We start from the raw sequence: 18,723 nt of genomic DNA, 5'->3' as shown, positions 1-18,723 counted from the left end.
CCCCACCAGTGGTGCTACAGACAGACGTAGACAGGCATAAATGTTCTGGTGAGGATAAACTCATCTCAAAGGTGTTTTTATCTTTGTTTGCCCAGTCTCTTTAGAGCCATTCTTTGGCAGATTCCCGATTGGTATGCTATTACCCAATTGTCGTAGGAAGCTGCGGGCTACCCAATCATCGTAGAGAACCAAACAACGTTAGCCAATCATCGTTGAGAGCTTGAAAAACATAAATTAATAATTGAGTCGCAACATGGTTTTATAAATGGCCGTTCATGTTTAACAAATTTGTTATCTTTTTATTCTAGCATTGTTGAGGCAGTTGATAGTGGTAAGGATTGCGATGTTGTATACCTTGACTTTAGCAAAGCTTTTGATACAGTGCCACATGAAAGACTGATTAAAAAAATAGAGTCTCATGGTATTGGGGGTGCTATATTAAGCTGGATTAGGGCATGGCTATACCAAAGGAAACAGAGAGTTAGTATAAATGGAATCAAGTCAGAGTGGGAAAATGTTGTAAGTGGAGTGCCTCAAGGCTCTGTCCTGGGACCTCTGTTGTTTATAATATATATAAATGATTTAGATTCAGGTTTGAGTAGCAACATTTGCAAATTTGCCGATGATACGAAAATCGGTAGGGAAATTAATTCGTAGGAGGACTCACTATCACTTCAAGTTGATCTAGATAGGGTTTTGAAATGGTCAAAGGATTGGCAGATGCAGTTTAATGCTGATAAATGTAAAGTTCTGAGGTTAGGTAATGATGATAGAGTTACAAGATACGAGCTAGATGGTGTTGTGATTGCGAAGTCGGATTGCGAAAGGGATCTGGGAGTTATGATTAGTAAGAATTTAAAACAAAAGGATCAATGCATAAATGTTCGTAATAAGGCAAATCGGACACTTGGATTTATTAATCGCAGCGTTAGTAACAAGACACCTGGTGTGGTTCTCAAGCTATATCTTGCTCTAGTTAGGCCCCATTTAGATTATGCAGTTCAGTTTTGGTCGCCATATTATAGAATGGATATAAATTCACTTGAACGTGTCCAGCGTAGGATGACTAAGTTAATTCCCCAAATTAGAAATCTTTCATATGAAGAAAGATTAACAAAGCTTAAGTTGCATTCACTGGAAAGGCGAAGAGTTAGGGGTGACATGATAGAGGTTTACAAGTGGATGAATGGACATAACCGGGGGGATATTAATAGGGTATTAAAAGTATCAACACAGGACAGAACACGAAACAATGGATATAAATTGGATAAGTTTAGATTTAGGAAAGACTTGGGTAAATACTGGTTCAGTAACAGGGTTGTTGATTTGTGGAACCAATTGCCGCGTAACATTGTGGAGGTGGGGTCCCTCGATTGTTTCAAGCACGGGTTGGACAAGTATATGAGTGGGATTGGGTGGTTATAGAATAGGAGCTGCCTCGTATGGGCCAATAGGCCTTCTGCAGTTACCTTTGTTCTTATGTTCTTATGTTCTTATGCTGTGCTCTGTTAGCCAATCATCGTAGAGAACGGTGACCCATTAACGAATCGAAGAGAACCGTACTCCGTTTGCCAATCACAGAAAACGGAAACACCATTAGCCTATCATCGCACGCTAATACACTGCTTGCCAGACAGCTTTAAGATTAAATATAATCAGCCAACAACCAATCACCCCTCAGATCACAACCTTAGCAACCAATCACCTTCCTTCACGTGGTAAACACCTTGCCTCTCACAAACCACAGCCACAGAGGAAAATAAAAGTGTGTTGGTTATATTTTTGTGGTCCCTGACGAGCGTGGGTGTGGTGTAGCCCGATAGCTGGCTGGCAGGCGCTGGGATGGTCATATATGTGATCATCTGGGGAGATATGGCGTGCCTGCCACCTCATCTTTTGGCGACGAGGGGAGAGGGAGGGAGAGAGAGAGAGAGAGAGAGAGAGAGAGAGAGAGAGAGAGAGAGAGAGAGAGAGAGAGAGAGAGAGAGAGAGAGAGAGAGAGAGAGAGAGAGAGAGAGAGAGAGAGACAGACAGAGAGAGAGAAGAATCTATGAAGCTACTGAAGGCCTATATTGGTCCATATACATGGGTGTTCCTATTTATACATTATAGAAGATCATTTCTTATTTATATTGGGGGGGGGGACCTTTGACAGGCCGCCGGCTGCCTGTCCTCGTCGAGGCCACTAGAGTGTAAGTGGCCCTCAGGTAATTTCAGGTAAATATCCACTCAAACTCATTCATATTTGTGTCTAACCTTTGCTTGAAACAAAACAGCGGCAGACAGAATCTCACCTAATAGAAGGTGCAGAAGCACTAAGTGTGCCACTCTCTATGGTGTATATCAGGTCCAATAGGAGCTTCCTCGTGTGGACCAATAGGAGCTTCCTCGTGTGGACCAATAGGAGCTGCCTCGTGTGGACCAATAGGAGCTGCCTCGTGTGGACCAATAGGAGCTTCCTCGTGTAGACCATAGGAGCTGCCTCGTATGGACCAATAGGAGCTGCCTCGTGTGGACCAATAGGAGCTGCCTCGTGTGGACCAATAGGAGCTGCCTCGTGTGGACCAATAGGAGCTGCCTCGTATGGACCAATAGGAGCTGCCTTGTATGGACCAATAGGAGCTGCCTCGTATGGACCAATAGGAGCTGCCTCGTATGGACCAATAGGAGCTGCCTTGTATGGACCAATAGGAGCTGCCTTGTATGGACCAATAGGAGCTGCCTAGTATGGACCAATAGGAGCTGCCTAGTATGGACCAATAGGAGCTGCCTTGTATGGACCAATAGGAGCTGCCTCGTATGGACCAATAGGAGCTGCCTCGTATGGACCAATAGGAGCTGCCTCGTATGGACCAATAGGAGCTGCCTCGTATGGACCAATAGGAGCTGCCTTGTATGGACCAATAGGAGCTGCCTTGTATGGACCAATAGGAGCTGCCTCGTGTGGACCAATAGGAGCTGCCTCGTATGGACGAATAGGAGCTGCCTTGTATGGACCAATAGGAGCTGCCTTGTATGGACCAATAGGAGCTGCCTCGTATGGACCAATAGGAGCTGCCTCGTATGGCAGCTCGTTGTGGACCAATAGGAACTAACTGTTCTATTTCATCAACTTTGATAAAAGAGAACAATTAGAGGTCGACAATCCAGACTGGATATAATTACAAACATCTTCGTATAAACCTTGTTCAATGTCCTTTATGTTATAGTCTTTAAATACATAAAAACCTTTAACCCTTTCACTGCTCAAAATCGCCAATATGCGGGTATTTTTCCCTTTAATTTGTTTGCTATTTTTACTCATTCACGCCTCGAGTTTGTATTTTTAAACAGATTAAGTGATCATATAATAGGGAACAATAATAATTATTGCAATAATTTGCAATTATTGCAACAATAATTACAGACAGATACTTAGCGTGTTCTTATAGATAATTGTAATGCGCTAACAGGTTATCGAAGGGGGAAATTTGGGCATATGAGTTATTCATAACATATATTCTGAATATTTATAACGGAATTATCGTACACTTTAATCAACCATTTCACAAAATAATTAATAATAGAATTAAATACAATGCAGAGCTATTTATAGAAGATCATTTTACAGCTGGCAGCCTTCGGTAATGAGGAATTAACATGCACCAAAAAATGCATCCTCCGGAGAGGTTATGTTAGTGTCATCGTGCTTCTGGCAGCGGCTGGAAATGACTCTGTGTGTGTGTGTACGAGAATAGACGCGATAAACAAGTCCAAGGAGAAAAAACTGAAGAATGCAGAAACGAGGTCGAGGGAGAGAGAGAGAAGTATCATCAAGTCTCTGGCAACTTCACCGAGAGCATGAATAGTGATGATAAATTTTGGTGCATAAAAAAACACACAAAAACGAAAACACCCCAAGAGCAGGGCGATCACACATGAGCATCATCGTACCTCTGGCAAGTCGTTGGAGATGAAGATGTTTGATATTTCAATTCACGCGTTACCAAATATGGAAGGACTTGGTACATTGATTTTGCTTGTATTTCGGGTATTAGATAATATTTTTCGCGTTTTCTTCGGGTATTATATAATATTCGTATTATATCGAAGGTATTATATCAGTTTTGTGACAGTAATGAAGAGAATTTACCAAATTTATAAGTGCACGTTCCGTTATTTTTTTCTCGTGATCATCGTAACTGTGGCAGCTGCTTCAGAGTTGCTGATGCACGACGTTTCCAGAGTGCAGGTTGCCAAATACGGTAAGATTTGCACCCCGTGTGTGGCTGGTGAATGTGGCGTTTGGTTACGCTTGCTCTGTGTGTGTGTGTGTGTGTGTGTGTGTGTGTGTGTGTGTGTGTGTGTGTGTGTGTGTGTGTGTGTGTGTGACGTCATCTACTAGAACAAGGTGTAGGAAGGGTGTTGATGATCAAATCTTTTTGTTGCGTGGGTTTGGGGCCAGGCCAGAGGTGGAGGCCGTGGTGGAGAGAGAGAGAGAGAGAGAGACGGAGGTAGAGAAACACAGAGAGAGAAAAATGGCAGAATGTTTAATTAAAATGTAATAAACTTGACCTCACTGTTTGGTGCTTCTGTTGGCATCTTTACCGTCATCTTTGCTTTCTTTCTCTTGTCTACTTCATTATTCTATGTTCGTAAAGATGCTCCTCGTATGGACCAATAGGAGCTGCCTCGTATGGACCAATAGCAGCTGCCTCGTATGGACCAATAGGAGCTGCCTCGTATGGACCAATAGGAGCTGCCTCGTATGGACCAATAGCAGCTGCCTCGTATGGACCAATAGGAGCTGCCTAGTATGGACCAATAGCAGCTGCCTCGTATGGACCAATAGGAGCTGCCTAGTATGGACCAATAGGAGCTGCCTCGTATGGACCAATAGCAGCTGCCTCGTATGAACCAATAGCAGCTGCCTCGTATGGACCAATAGCAGCTGCCTCGTATGGACCAATAGCATCTGCCTCATATGGACCAATAGGAGCTACCTCGTATGGACCAATAGGCCTTCTGAAACTTTCTCTGTCCCATATCTTGGTGGAGTTCTGGGAGTTCTTTTACTCTCCGTGCCTGACCCGGAGTCAGGATTCGTGAGAGCTTGGTCCACCAGGCTGTTGCTTGCAGCGGCCTGCAGGCCAACTTATGCACCATACAGCCCAGTTTCTATTTTTTCTGGTCTTATGAATTCGTATGTTTTTCAATTTAATTTTCGTATAGTGTCTCTGTTGCATCGTCTTTTTGTCTTCCTTTTATCGACGTCTCTCCTTAATTTTTCGTTCTCTCTCTCTCTCCTTCATTCCTCTAAGAAACCGTTTTCTTTGTTTAATAATTACTGATTTTTCTTATTCCCATTTCATATATTTCACTTATCGCTCTTCCTCACATTCCCTTCAGTAGCCTTTATTTGTATTTTATCTTTTCTCGTTCTTTATCTTTACTGCCTTCTTTTCTCATAAGTATTTTATTTGTATTATTATTCCTTTCCAATCTTTAGAAATAATAATTTTAATAATAAAAACATTATCATTCGTGTTACTAGCAATAATAATAATAATAATAATAATAATGATGTTTACATAATTACTGTTCGACTACAATAAAGCACTACGGGCTCACCATAGCCCGTGCTATTTGGAACTTTGTTCCAGGTAGCAAATCTTTAACAACAAAACTATAACATATTCACGAGTTAATTAACATTGCGGTGAACATGTTACGAAACAGTTAACAAACGTGGAAGAAAAATAACACATATGGCGTTTTGAGCACTGTAAGGGTTAAGGATGGTGACGCTAATGGCTTTTCAGGTTCGATTCTCACAGATTCTACCAGGTGTCGTGTAGAATTGTACCCACGTGGCCCCAGACACACATACACAACTCTTCAACACTGGAGGGACGCGAACAAGGGGACACAGGTGGAGACAGAGTACCCACATGAGCCACAGGGACGTTAGAAAGAACTTTTTCAGTGTGGGAGTAGTTAACAGGTGGAATGCATTAGGCAGTGATGTGGTGGAGGCTGACTCCATACACAGTTTATAATGTAGATATGATAGAGCCCAATAGGCTCAGGAACCTGTACACCAGTTGATTGACAGTTGAGAGGCGGGACCAAAGAGCCAAAGCTCAACCCCCGCAAGCACAATTAGGTGAGTACACACATGCACAATGCACTATATATTTTTTCTTATACTATTGAGAGCTCATTGCTGATGACAGTTATAAGTATGTAATATTTTAAATTTTGTAAATTCCATGTAAATTTATGTAAATTTTCGTAAATTTATGTAAACTCCTTGTAAATTTTAGTCACATTGCTATTGCCTATTTTGTTGTAAATTGATTGGAGATTTGTAGATGTGATATATGCTATTGAGCGAACATTATTGGGGAAGGGGTTAGAGACATTTTGTTCTGACTGACAGATGCAACGGATCGATGTGCTACCCGTCTGTGGTGGGTAAGAGGAAAGGGAATTATCATTGAAAGCGCCAAGCCATTACGACTATTTTGCACTGGGAAGGGTCAAGACAAAAGAATTTGGGATGGGACGGGGGGAAGGAATGGAGCAACCACTTGCGGACGGTCGGGGATTGAACGCCGACCTGCATGAAGCGAGACCGTCGCACTGCTGTCCACCCAACCACCACAAACTACCCAACCACCACAAACTACCTAACCACCACAAACTACCCAACCACCACAAACTACCCAACCACCACAAACTACCCAACCACCACAAACTACCCAACCACCACAAGCTACCCAACCACCACAAACTACCCAACCACCACAAACTACCCAACCACCACAAACTACCCAACAGCCTCGCGCACAGAAGCACATACACAAGATAATTTTATAGTGGCATTAAGCTTCTGGCAACCGGCACAGGTGCACGATAATTATAAATGCGGTTAAGCGACACCAACTAAAATGGAACTTACATACATTTATGGCTCCCGGCCTCGCCCTCTACTGTGGCCGAGGGAGCTTCAGGAAGTAGCAGGAGGTAGGGAGAAGAAAAAGCAAATTTATTAGCCGGAAATAAGCACGAAAATGCACCCAAAAGGAGCGATGTGGCTTACTGGAGTATTATTATCTGGCAACTATTCCTGGATAGATGAAGATGCGCAATGATTTACGAAGCGTGCAAGGTCGAGCGTGATATAATAATTAAATTTTAGTTATCTCTGGGCCATGAGAGACATCTCCCGTCTCGCAGGGTGCAGTCGCATCTCCACAGATCTCCAGTATCAGCTCTTGATACTGGTAATGGCTCAAAAGGGCCACCACTTACGGGCTATTCATGCCCGTGCCACCTTTTGGCTGGCTTAATCTTCATCAATCATATCTGGGCCTATTTTTATCCCCTATTGGGTAATCGTCGCTTGTCTCTCAATGTTGGGGTTTCACCTTTTTCTGTTCGCTTTGCTTTGCATTTTCTTATGACTCTCGCAGTTCCTCTTTGTCCCTCACGTGTTCCTATACACTCTTCATGCATCTCCTCTGTTCATATTCCTGTTCTATATTTGTCCTCATTCACTAAACCAGCATTAAACTATATGTAAATCTTTATTCACATTTAAATGATGCATCACAGTATCCCCTGTGCTTCCTTGTCTAACTATTTCACGTTTTCTTTGAAGGTATTCATTGGTTCATGTATACCATTTTCTTTCAGCGATCAGGGCAGCAGAGAACTGTTCCATAATAAATTCTTTATTTCCCAATGTTAGTTTATCTATATTACTAAAGGCTTATCTGCAAATTCATGCTTTTCTAATAGATTATAACCCTTCAAGCTGGCAACACTTGGCAATAACAACTGACTGACGTCACCATCATATAAACTCACTCTTGTTGTGATGCAGTAATTCCCATAAGTTTAAGAAATAGTAACTTGTGTAAGCACATTCGGTAAAAATAACAAGCCAATATTTAATGATCTCAGCAAAAATTCATCATAACATTTGCGAATTTTTAAAATTAGTCGATTTTCATCTCGCTAGTTGCATGTGGCAACTCTATTACGTCATCAAAAGGAATACGAGCTTAAACTCAATTTAGTTTGTGTAAAATTGTATTAGTCCTTTAATACATTTCCTTCAACATGTATGTTTATACCACTGGCGACAATATATAAAATGTTGGCCATTATCTTACATCTCGAGTGTAAATAATACCTTAATAAAATATCATTTTGATCGCCTTACATTTCTGAATCATCATGGCCCAGGCAAACAATTAAAATATAACAAAATTAATGTTCTCAACACCTAGTGATGGTGTTGGGATGACGATCTGTGTAGGGATGATTAATGCTAAATATTACCATAGAGACATACGGTATTCCTATCACCGCAAATTCCTCAGTTGATTTGGTAAACTTAAATCATTTTTGTTATAATCAAATTCATTATATTTTTATATAGACAATAATGACACAAATTAAAATTCTCGTGAATTATATAACTTTATTTACAAAATGGTGTTGTAAAATTATTCGTGCAGAGGTTGACAGACCTTAACATAACCCTCCAGAGGTTGACAGACCTTAACATAACCCTCCAGAGGTTGACAGACCTTAACATAACCCTCCAGAGGTTGTCAGACCTTATCATAACCCTCCAGAGGTTGACAGACCTTAACATAACCCTCCAGAGGTTGACAGACCTTAACATAACCCTCCAGAGGTTGACAGACCTTAACATTACCCTCCAGAGGTTGACAGACCTTATCATAACCCTCCAGAGGTTGTCAGACCTTATCATAACCCTCCAGAGGTTGACAGACCTTAACATAACCCTCCAGAGGTTGACAGACCTTAACATAACCCTCCAGAGGTTGACAGACCTTAACATAACCCTCCAGAGGTTGACAGACCTTAACATAACCCTCCAGAGGTTGACAGACCTTAACATAACCCTCCAGAGGTTGACAGACCTTAACATAACCCTCCAGAGGTTGACAGACCTTAACATAACCCTCCAGAGGTTGACAGACCTTAACATAACCCTCCAGAGGTTGACAGACCTTATCATAACCCTCCAGAGGTTGAAGATCCGAAGTCTAGCACCAAACAACTCACCTCCTTACCACCTTTCTCTCAAACATACAAGTCTCTCCTCCATACCTGTCTCTGTGAACTGCTAGAGAAGAACTCGACGCTTTCTGATAACATATCAGAAACCTCTGATATCAATTCATATATACATATTTTAGTTGGTGAGGACGACCATGAAGTCTGAGTTACGGCGCGTGTTAGTGTAATTATCTTCAGTAAGGTGGGCGTGGCTAGTGGGTTGAGAATCGAATGGTGGGCGTGGCCTAGGCTAAATAAGCGGTTGGTGGGCGGGGCTTGGGGTAGGGAGGCGGGTGGTGGGCGTGGCTTGGGGGATGGAGGCGGGTGGTGGGCGTGGCTTGGGGTAGGGAGGCGGGTGGTGGGCGTGGCTTGGGGTCGGGAGGCGGGTTGTGGGCGTGGCTTGGGGTAGGGAGGCGGGTTGTGGGCGTGGCTTGGGGTCGGGAGGCGGGTGGTGGGCGTGGCTTGGGGTCGGGAGGCGGGTTGTGGGCGTGGCTTGGGGTAGGGAGGCGGGTGGTGGGCGTGGCTTGGGGTAGGGAGGCGGGTGGTGGGCGTAGCTTACGCTGGGCGTCACCCACCAGAAGACGCGGCTCTAATGATTGTCTCCGGATCATTGTCAGGTTTTTCAATAGATGTAAAAAGATAATTATTGCTGCCTTTGTGTTCCCCTCTCTCTCCTGGGTGGTGGTGGTGGTGGTGGTGGTGGTGGTGGTGGTGGTGGGTGGTGGTGGTGGGTGTGGCAGGTGGTGGTGGTGGTGGTGGGCGTGGCAGGTGGTGGTGGTGGTGGTGGTGGTGGTGGGTGTGGCAGGTGGTGGTGGTGGTGGGCGTGGCAGGTGGTGGTGGTGGTGGTGGGTGTGGCAGGTGGTGGTGGTGGTGGGTGTGGCAGGTGGTGGTGGTGGGTGGTGGTGGTGGGTGTGGCAGGTGGTGGTGGTGGGTGGTGGTGGTGGGTGTGGCAGGTGGTGGTGGTGGGTGGTGGTGGTGGGTGTGGCAGGTGGTGGTGGTGGTGGGCGTGGCAGGTGGTGGTGGTGGTGGTGGGTGTGGCAGGTGGTGGTGGTGGTGGTGGTGGTGGGCGTGGCAGGTGGTGGTGGTGGTGGTGGTGGGTGTGGCAGGTGGTGGTGGTGGTGGGCGTGGCAGGTGGTGGTGGTGGTGGTGGGTGTGGCAGGTGGTGGTGGTGGTGGGTGTGGCAGGTGGTGGTGGTGGTGGGTGTATCAAGTGGTGGTGGTGGTGGGTGTGGCAGGTGGTGGTGGTGGTGGGTGTGGCAGGTGGTGGGTGTGGCAGGTGGTGGTGGTGGTGGTGGTGGTGGGTGTGGCAGGTGGTGGTGGTGGTGGTGGTGGTGGTGGGTGTGGCAGGTGGTGGTGGTGGTGGGTGTGGCAGGTGGTGGTGGTGGGTGTGGCAGGTGGTGGTGGGTGTGGCAGGTGGTGGTGGTGGGTGTGGCAGGTGGTGGTGGTGGTGGTGGGTGTGGCAGATGGTGGTGGTGGTGGTGGTGGTGGGTGTGGCAGGTGGTGGTGGTGGGTGTGGCAGGTGGTGGTGGTGGTTGTGGCAGGTGGTGGTGGTGGTGGTGGGTGTATCAGGTGGTGGTGGTGGGTGTGGCAGGTGGTGGTGGTGGGTGTGGCAGGTGGTGGTGGTGGTGGTGGTGGTGGTGGGTGTGGCAGGTGGTGGTGGTGGGTGTGGCAGGTGGTGGTGGTGGTGGTGGTGGTGGTGGTGGGTGTATCAGGTGGTGGTGGTGGGTGTGGCAGGTGGTGGTGTTGGGTGTGGCAGGTGGTGGTGGTGGTGGGTGTGGCAGGTGGTGGTGGTGGGTGTGGCAGGTGGTGGTGGTGGGTGTGGCAGGTGGTGGTGGTGGTGGGTGTATCAGGTGGTGGTGGTGGGTGTGGCAGGTGGTGGTGTTGGTGGTGGGTGTGGCAGGTGGTGGTGGTGGGTGAGGCAGGTGGTGGTGGTGGTGGTGGTGGGCGTGGCAGGTGGTGGTGTTGGTGGTGGGTGTGGCAGGTGGTGGTGTTGGTGGTGGGTGTGGCAGGTGGTGGTGGTGGGTGAGGCAGGTGGTGGTGGTGGTGGTGGGTGAGGCAGGTGGTGGTGGTGGTGGTGGGCGTGGCAGGTGGTGGTGGTGGGTGTGGCAGGTGGTGGTGGTGGGCGCCCCCCACTATATATAGCCTCACCTACCCGACCTGTGCCATATGGCGTCACAATCTCCCTCACGTTGCCATACTCCCAACACGGTGCCATATCCCACCCATGGCGCCACAATCCCAGCAAGAGATCAACCCACGGTACTGTGCCATAACTAATAATGCCACACCTCCATAGTGCTCCCATGATCGCCTCACGGTGCCTGGGACAATCCCTTTACGTCCTAAACACTATACCAAGTCCAAAACACTATACAGGAATGTTTTTAAAGAATATTCGTATGATTGGTGGCCTTTTTCAAGTCTTGTGTCATGAAGACTTGGAACATAGCATCCAGGAGAGGATTTAGAGATACAATGATGTTTAGGGATATGCATAATGTTTATGGGGCTCGGTACAGTGTTTAGGATGATAGCGATTAAAACAGTAGTATAGTGACTACAATTACCATGGTAATTAATGTTTTGCTATGGTATATAAAAGTCTTGAAGAAGCTTTTAAGAGGTTTGTGATGGCGTTTAAGACTTGCGACAGTGATGGTGACGTGGGATGTCAATAAAGATCACTTACGATAACCTCTAAAGACTTGCGATGTCAATAAAGTACTCTTACGATAACCACTAAAGACTTACGATAGCGACATACTTTAACGATAAACGCTTTGGATAGCAATCAAACTACATTCGATAACGATAAAAAAAATTATGATCGCGATTAAGACTTCCTTCACTAGTCAGGCTTATGATGGTGATATCAACAATTTGCTTTTTAGGTGCCAATTGCATCTTATTGGCATAAAATATTGCAAATAGATTTATTTTATAGATAATAACATAATTAATATTGTTCATGAACCTAGCATGTCTTAGTCATCAGTCAAACGATTTATTAATAATGAATAGGTAATTTAGAATATAAAGTAATGTTAATATATATTTGTTTAAATATAAATAAATATACTAAAATAATTTATAATTAGGTCTGAATACTTGAAGGTTGATCAGTACCCAAATATAGTTCTTTAAAGGGTGATGGGTCTGAAGTGTTCAGGGTTAGGACCTGAGACGCTATATGTGGGCTCATTGACCTTGCAGACGACAAAAGTGAAAATAATGCTTCGTCAACAGTTATAACTAAAGATAATTCTGATTATTATACTATGTTGTGTATAATTGAATGGAATTTTGTTGTGCTTATTCGATTAGACCCAAATTTTTTTTTTCCTTATTAAAGGGATTTAAGTCATTATAATATATAATAATCTCAGGTGATCTGATTCTCACCAACGACCAACCACCCATATAGCCGCCATACAATCCCTCATACAACCCCTATACAATCCCTCATGCAACCCCTATACAATCCTTCATACAACCCTATACAATCCCTCATACAACCCCCCATACAACCCCCCCATACAACCCCCAACCAACTCCCCCAAAATACCCAAACTCAAACATGACATGTCCCCATTAACATAGACTATACCAACCATGCCTTATAGGCACACCTCGCCCCATCTCTAGCACACGACCCATTCTTGCCACTCAACTCCCCTTTCAGAACCCTTGTGTGAGGGTAAATGTAAACTAGAGCCGGGAGGGATGGGGGTTTACATCCAGTTGAGAGCCTAGTCTTCCTCCGGCGTGTGTGGGAGGCGACTAAACCCGTCAGCCTCGACCAGGCCGCCAGCCGCCCCACCTCCACAGCGGTCTACAGGGGGTTACATTTCCGTTTTCGTGCTTACAGTCGCTTTAGCAGCGCTCTATTTATGGCTCCACCCAGAGTCAAGACGAGAAATGTTGGCCATTATTGTTGCTACAAGAACGCTGCTTCCGTGTTTAGGAGTTTATTATGTGTTAATTCTCAGTCTCGCCGCGATTCTTCAATGAAAATGGACTCGATGTCACCTGAAAATGGGAACTGATAACGTTTAAATCTCATTTTAGCGGCAATTTGATGGTTGTCGTCGAATCAGCTGCTCATTCCGGATATGAATTTTGAAGAAAAAGCGGAAAATATGCAACAGAGTATTGATGAGCTTGAGTTACACATTGTGCAGGACGGAAAAGCATCTCTTTCTCTCTCTCAAGGAACCTCCGCACAGATATTAATACCATTAACGCTATTCCTAAACCCACAACATGGGCAGTGTAATGGATGCCTCGCGGTTTGGACATCAGAGGATGACATCTGCTCAAAGGAGGCCTATGTGTTCCAGTCACCTGGGCACTATGTGACTCGAACCCGCGGAGCTTCGACAGATAGGCCTCGATTTTATTTCAGGCCTAGTTAATATGGACGCCGTTGACTGTGTTGATACTACAATAAGCAACTATTTGGTCACACGTACAAAAATAGACGTTGGTGTATAAAATGTTGACATTTCTCATTATTATTATTTTTAGAGGACACGAAAAAAACTCAATAAATCCCCAACATTGCTAGGCTTAGTAGAGCACACATGTACGTCGTATATTAGGCCTATGAACAAATATATTACCCCCAGGGATTGCTCTGACTGGTTCTTTAATTTATTAATAGAGATTTGTATTTTTAATTGGGGTCTTTAATTAGTTCTTCAGTTTCATTTCCAATTATGTAAAAAGTCATTTGAGCTAATTACTAGCTTAGCTTCAATATTAGAGAAAATCTACTTTTTGAGGTTGATTATGTATATATATATATATATATATATATATATATATATATATATATATATATATATATATATATATATATATATATATATATATATATATATATATATATATAATCACTAAGAACTCTAAGACCCGACCAGGAATCGAACCTGCAGCCAAGACTCGAACCCCGGCTAACACAGTACTGAGCCCGTCTCGTCAACTGTTGCCTAACGCTGGTCGGTTGAGCTCTGGCTGTGTAGGTTCCAGTCCTCCTCCTCCTCGGGGGCATAGAGTTCGTCGTGGTGTATGGCTTGATGGCATAAATATATAGTTTCTCTCTCTCTCTCTCTCTCTCTCTCTGTCTCTGTCTCTCTCTCTCTCTCTCTCTCTCTCTGTCTCTCTCTGTCTCTGTCTCTCTCTCTCTCTCTCTGTCTCTCTCTGTCTCTGTCTCTCTCTGTCTCTGTCTCTCTCTCTCTCTCTCTCTCTCTCTCTGTCTCTCTCTGTCTCTGTCTCTCTCTCTCTCTCTCTGTCTCTCTCTGTCTCTGTCTCTCCCTCTCTCTCTGTCTCTCTCTCTCTCTCTCTCTCTCTCTCTGTCTCTCTCTCTCTCTCTCTCTCTCTCTCTCTCTCTGTCTCTCTCTCTCTCTCTCTCTCTCTCTCTCTCTCTCTCTCTCTCTCTCTCTCTCTCTCTCTCTCTCTCTCTCTCTCTCTGTCTCTCTCTGTCTCTGTCTCTCCCTCTCTCTCTGTCTCTCTCTCTCTCTCTCTCTCTGTCTCTCTCTCTCTCTCTCTCTCTCTCTCTCTGTCTCTCTCTCTCTCTCTCTCTCTCTCTCTCTCTCTCTCTCTCTCTCTCTCTCTCTCTCTCTCTCTCTCTCTCTCTCTCTCTGTCTCTCTCTCTCTCTCTCTCTCTCTCTCTCTGTCTCTCTCTCTCTCTCTCTCTCTCTCTCTCTCTCTCTCTCTCTCTCTCTCTCTCTCTCTCTCTCTCTCTCTCTCTCTCTCTCTCTCTCTCTCTCTCTCTCTCTCTGTCTCTCTCTCTCTCTCTCTCTCTCTCTCTCTCTCTCTCTCTCTCTCTCTCTCTCTCTCTCTCTCTCTCTCTCTCTCTCTCTCTCTCTCTCTCTCTCTCTCTCTGTCTCTCTCTCTGTCTCTCTCTCTCTCTCTGTCTCTCTCTCTCTCTCTCTCTCTCTCTCTCTCTCTCTCTCTCTCTCTCTCTCTCTCTCTCTCTCTCTCTCTCTCTCTCTCTCTCTCTCTCTCTCGTCTCTCTCTCTCTCTCTCTCTCTCTCTCTCTCTCTCTCTCTCTCTCTCTCTCTCTCTCTCTCTCTCTCTCTCTCTCTCTCTCTCTCTCTCTCTCTCTCTCTCTCTCCCTCCCTCCCTCTCTCTCTCTCTCTCTCTCTCTCTCTCTCTCTCTCTCTCTCTCTCTCTCTCTCTCTCTCTCTCTCTCTCTCTCTCTCTCTCTCTCTCTCTCTCTCTCTCTCTCTCTCTCTCTCTCTCTCTCTCTCTCTCTCTCTCTCTCTCTCTCTCTCCCTCCCTCCCTCTCTCTCTCCAGACGCTGAGATAAATGCTGGTGGATGCTCGCCTCTATATATAGTTATGAGCTGTGCAATGCTATTTTGGACGGGGTGGTAGAGAAGCTGGTATCTTGATCTACTTCGTCTGTTCTATCTCTTCATGTGGACCTGTCTGTCTTTCAGCGTGTACATTTTGCTTCTCCTCCTCTTACCACTTGAAATATAATATTAAGGGATGTATATAGCTTATATTTTGGTAAGGAAACAAACAAAAAATCAAATATTTCGCGGCAAGAAAAATAGACAAGTCTGTGGTAAATGCTGATTCGTTTTCTCTTAACTGTAGTGATGGTGACCGTTTTCTCTAGTGCGCTTATTTGAAACTGTTTTAATTTAACCTAAATTGGCTGTTTATACAGGCACGTAGGCACCTGTTGGTTGGTTTAGGGCGGTTTATTTACATCACGAACATATGATGGGGAAGGGAGGAGAATTATATAGAGAAAAATTAATATGTATCTCCTCCAATCTTGGACATTTTAACTCGCAACTCGGCTAACCTCGTTTTCTATCTTCCTACATTTAATAAGGTTTCCTATTGTCAGGGGGACAAGAAGCCGGCGGCTTGTTGAGGTCTTCTCTACACTAAATTACTGGGATTCTGTTGGATTTTTTGCTTTGTTTTTTTAGGCTGATTGGCTTAGGCTTGGAAAGTATATTATATATATATTCTTGTATATTAGTTCGCTTATATATAAAGAGAACAGACTTGGGTTTATTGGCAGATGAGTACGCGCGCGCTCACACACACGCACACACACTGTGGGGGATCCATAGAGATATTAGAAAGAACTTTTTTAGTGTCAGAGTGGTTGACAAATGGAATGCATTAGGAAGTAATGTGGTGGAGGCTCACTCCATACACAGTTTCAAGTGTAGATATGACAGAGCCCAATAGGCTCAGGAACCTGTACACCTGTTGATTGACGGTTGAGAGGCGGGACCAAAGAGCCAGAGCTCAACCTACGCAAACACAACTAGGTGAGTACACACACACACACACACACACACACACACACACACACACACACACACAACACACACACACACACACACACACACACACACACACATACACACACACACACACACACACACACACACACACACACACACACACACATACACACACACACACACACACACACACACACACACACACACACACACACACACACACACACACACAGACACACACACACACACACACACACACACACACACACACACACACACACACACACACACACACACACACACACACACACACACACACGTGCGTGCAGTATGGAGCCCCAGCCAATCAATACAATGATTTCCTTCCAGGTCGTTCTATACCGTTTTCTATTGAGGCTTTTCACTGCCATTCTTTGTTACTGAGAATTATTATTCTCTTCAGAGTCGCCTGGTATAATACCCTAAGTATACCTTAAGTATACCCTAAGTATACTCCTATTTGTTTGACCCTGGCCAAGGCTAGTGTCAAGGTGTATACTCCGTTTCTTGGTGTATACTTGGTGAGTTTACATTAGTATACGTTCTGGAACCCCCAAGGTTGATTGGTCCTAATAACCCTCCAGAGGTTGATTGGTCTTAATAACCCTCCAGAGGTTGATAGGCCTTAATAACCCTCCAGAGGTTGATAGGCCTTAATAACCCTCCAGAGGTTGATAGGCCTTAATAACCCTCCAGAGGTTGATAGGCCTTAATAACCCTCCAGAGGCTGATAGACCTTATTAACCCTCCAGAGGCTGATAGGCCTTAATAACCCTCCAGAGGCTGATAGACCTTAATAACCCTCCAGAGGCTGATAGGCCTTGATAAATTTGATACTGACCCTTCCGGCATCAGATCGCCTTTAGTACTCAGGGCTTAACTGATTCCCAATTTGGTCAACAGACTCGTAATTAATTGCGTCTACACGTAACCTATAAAACAATTAACACAGTATCGTTGTTAATGTGTGGGTACAGGAGCAGACGACAGCTGACTCCTGTGTGTCAGTTGCATGTTTGAGATAGAATCCCCCCAAAAAGAAAGGTTTGTTGCCCTTTGTAGGATAGACTGTGGTAATGTCTTCTATGATTAGGAGATCTTGGAGAGGGTTCTTGTATGTTGCTTTGCTGCGGTCGACTCGTGGTAGGAGCGTTCCTGGTGACCTCTTGGTGTGTGGGGGTGTATGTACGTGCCTGTTGTGCTTGCGGGGTTGAGCTTTGGCTCCTTGGTCCCGCCTCTCGACTGGTGTACAGATTCTGGACCGTATGGGGCTCTTATCAAATTTACATTTGAAACTGTGTATGGAGTCTGCCTCCATCACATCAATGCCTAATGCGTTCGATTTGTGTGTATGAGTACTTGTACCATAGTATATTTGTGTAATATGACGTGTATATAGTTATGTGGGCGTAACACATATATGACAATAACATTCATACGCCCGGCAGCGATGCAACTCAAATAAGCATAGAAATGTTTTCCCTGACTGATGTCTCCGTGTCTAGACAACTTTATTTATATTATAAAACATTTAAATTATTTCCCTGTTATTAATAATTAATTCTGTTATTATAATTTTATAAACATATTTATATTTTTATAAATATTATTATAAGTTTTGATAATAATCAATTATTTGTATAAGTGAGTTAATTTGAATCGCATTCCAGGCGCGCTTGTGTAAGTCTGAAGACTTGGTCATCCAATTATTTTTTTTCTCTGTCTCGCCTTGTTTGGAGCGAGTGTTCTGTTGCTGCTTGAGTTGTGCATTTGTATTCTTCCTCGTCTCAATGGCGTGTTTTGGGCTCCTACTTCATCTAAGACATTAACTGCTCTAGTTTATTGATGTAGTGTTAATTAAGATAGATTATAGCGGTATTGCATCAGTAAATTATTGATGGCGTTCTCTCTCTCTCTCTCTCTCTCTCTCTCTCTCTCTCTCTCTCTCTCTCTCTCTCTCTCTCTCTCTCTCTCTCTCTCTCTCTCTCTCTCTCTCTCTCTCTCTCTCTCTCTCTCTCGTGTCTCTCTCGTGTCAAACTCCAATTAGGGCAGGTGGAGCATCAGGAAATGTTCCTTGTCGTGCATGCTGGCAGGTCGTAACATTACGAGCTGATCATGTTCTCTGGGCACCTCGTCTCCTGTTTGACCAGTGTGTTGGTTACGCTAACATGTAAGACTTTTAAAGCGTTCATCTTTATCACTACAGCCTCTTGACACACACAGACACGCATGCACACACTAGCACACACATCAAAAGGATATCATCAGCGGCATATGCCAGGTTGAGCAACATAAGAATTGCCTTTAAAACTTGTGTAATTAAT

The 18,723-nt window shown here is 44.6% G+C and overlaps 1 protein-coding gene across 6 annotated transcripts in view; it reads left to right on the top strand.

The window, feature by feature from the left end:
• Lmpt (four and a half LIM domains protein limpet) overlaps positions 1 to 18,723 on the top strand; it is a 319,449-nt gene that overhangs the window by 203,980 nt on the left and 96,746 nt on the right. The window lies entirely within an intron of this gene.

The sequence above is a fragment of the Procambarus clarkii genome, chromosome 5 (genome assembly GCF_040958095.1).
Source record: "Procambarus clarkii isolate CNS0578487 chromosome 5, FALCON_Pclarkii_2.0, whole genome shotgun sequence".
Taxonomy (NCBI): domain Eukaryota; kingdom Metazoa; phylum Arthropoda; class Malacostraca; order Decapoda; family Cambaridae; genus Procambarus; species Procambarus clarkii.
Note: the sequence above shows the minus strand (reverse complement) of the source record. Positions and strands in the feature narration are given on the sequence as shown.